The 2,743-nt window shown below is 47.3% G+C and overlaps 1 pseudogene; it reads left to right on the top strand.

The window, feature by feature from the left end:
- The first annotated feature begins 260 nt into the window (after positions 1 to 260).
- LOC101566731 lies at positions 261 to 973 on the top strand (annotated as a pseudogene).
- Positions 974 to 2,743: the final 1,770 nt, after the last annotated feature.

The following is a 2,743-nucleotide window of genomic DNA, read 5'->3' as shown; positions in this document are numbered from 1 at the left end:
TGCATGAGGGAGGCAGGGGAAGCGGGCTGGCATCTGAGGTCGGTGTCCAGGACACTGACCTCACAACACCAGCCCGGGCCCTTCACACCCCCAGCAGTGGCTGGCTTGCCTAGGAAATGCAGAGTGGTGGTCAGCATCCCTGCTTCTTCCTCCTTAGAGTTCCTTGTATGCAAATTCAACTTGTTCTACAACCACAATCCTAAGGCATAATTAATATCTAGGTGTTTACATATTCAAAATAAAACCATGAGATGAGACAAATGGCAGCCACCGTGCTAAGAGCTGGAGGAGCAGGACCTCCACCCGCCTGGGGGCTGGTGGCCATCACCCCAGACTGGGAAAACCGGGAAGTCTCCACAGGGACCACGATCATGGCTATACAGTTTGACGGGGGTGTGGTTCTGGGGGCGGACTCCAGAACAACCACTGGGTCCTACCTCGCCAATCGAGTGACTGACAAGCTGACTCCTATTCATAACCGAATCTTCTGCTGCCACTCAGGTTCAGCTCTGACACCCAGGCAGTAGCAGGTGCTGTCACTTATCAGCTTGGTTTCCCCAGCACTGAGTTGAATGAGCCTTCTCTGGTACCCACAGCAGCCAGCCTGTTTAAGATGTTACCGATACCAGGAAGAGCTGATGGCAGGAATCATCGTCGCAGCCTGGGATCCTCAAGAAGGGGGCAGGTCTACTCAGTTCCCACGGGAGGTATGATGGTAAGGCAGGCCCTTGCCACTGGAGGTTCCGGGAGCTCATGTATCTATGCCTATGTCAGTGCTACCTATCGGAAAGGCATGACCAAGGAGAAGGGTCTACAGTTCACCACCAGTGCTCTTGCTTTGGCCATGGAGCAGGATAGTTCCAGTGGAGCGGTGATCCACCTGGCAGCCATTGAAGAATCAGGGGTTGAACAGCAGGTACTTTTGGGAGACCAGATACCCAAATTCACTATTGCCACTTTACCACCCCTCTGATCCTGAGATTCCAGGCTGAAGTAAGAGATAACCAATATCCTATAATGATTCAAAATTTAATAAACAGTTTGTCAAAGAGAAAAAAAAATAAAAACCATAGAAGATTCCCGGAACTAATGAAATCCCTGTTTACGTCCATGATTTCCAAAGCCATCCTACTCACTACGCTTCCTTTATTTTCTACCACAGCTGATGACACCGCTGCCTCAGTTACTCTTCTCTCACTGCTGGGACAAATACCTGACACTCAAAATTAAGGAAAAAAGATTTACTTAACTCACAGTTACTGGAGTTTTCAGTCCATACTCAGCTGGTTCCAAGGCAGAGTGCACAGGGCAGACAGCATCCATTCATGGACATGGCAAAGAGCACAGGGCAAAGGGAGGAGTACCGGCAACAATGGCTACAGAGAGCAAGTCTGTCTCCCTTATGTTGCCCTCAGGCCATCAGCCGCAGGCTGAGTGGAGCACTCACACCCAGAATCCCAGCAGCACTTGCAGCCAGGACTCCCACACCACTCACACCAATAACCCCAACAGCACTCACACCTTTAATCCCAGCAGTACCAGCACCCATAATCCCAGTGGATCATGAGTTAATCACAAACTCTAGAAGCCTGTCTCATGACTGCATGAGGCTTTGGGAAGACAATGAGACACAAACCATAACAACTACAGGGGCCGAGCGAATTCCCCAGACCTGGAACTTGCCAGGCAGCCAATGCTGTTCCTTCCCTTTGCACAAGATGTCCCAATAGTGTCTAATATTAGCCTGTACTTTCCTTAGAATGGCTCCTAACCTTCTTCTTCCCCTCCATCACCATGCCAGTGCTGTCGTACACAGCCCAGTCAGCCCTCTGGGAACATCTTCCTCTGGCCTCAACACAGTCTATTTTACTCTCCAAGATGCTTTCTACTATACAAAGGTACTCAAAATATATGCTGAATATTTAAATTCTTTTAAATGCTGCATAAGTGCCCTTATAAAATGTAATCCAAAATAAATTCCACACTGTCAAATGCCATCCATCTGAAAAGTGGGCTCTTTAAAAATTATTGTACCTCTTCATCCCCCGTGTTCACCAGATATGGCACCATGTGACTGTTTGCTCTTCCTCAAGGTCAACATGACCTTGGACAGTGAACAATTTGGACTGTTCTGGATAACAAGGCAGCCACGACACTGCCATTAAAGACACTCAAAAAAGTGGATTTCCAGAACTGCTTCAGAAAGTGGCAAGAACCACGGGATCAGTGTGTTTGAAGTGAGGGAGAATATTTTGAGAAGGATTCATGGCAGGGTGTTTTTAGAGTAATAATTTTTTTTTAATTCAAAACTTCACTGTAGTTTTAACCACACCTCATCAACCTGTGAGACCCAGTTTCTCACAAGGTTATACAGCAATGAGTCATCCAATCTCCCCAGCTGCCTATGGAGTCCACAATCAGGGGCCCAGCACATAAAACATAAGGCCAGTCTGTCCTCACCATTACCTTCTGCCTCATTTTTGATCACCTTTCTAGAAATTTCTTTGTCTATGCTCACCAATTACAGTTCCTCCAAGGTGTCTCACACTTTCTCAGCCTTACAATTATTCCCTTTGCTTAGAAAATTTTTCTCACTTTATTCTCTAGAACACTATCTCCATCACTGAAAGTCAATCCAATGGCATTGTATCCTCTAAAGTCTCTTCCCTGGTATTCACCCCTAAACTGGGTTGCGTGCTCCCTTGGGCACCCATAACACCTTGCAACTGTGTGCAGCTTACAG

The sequence above is a fragment of the Octodon degus genome, unplaced genomic scaffold (genome assembly GCF_000260255.1).
Source record: "Octodon degus isolate 3935 unplaced genomic scaffold, OctDeg1.0 scaffold00006, whole genome shotgun sequence".
Lineage (NCBI taxonomy): Eukaryota > Metazoa > Chordata > Mammalia > Rodentia > Octodontidae > Octodon > Octodon degus.
This window is presented reverse-complemented; position numbering and strand designations above follow the sequence as displayed.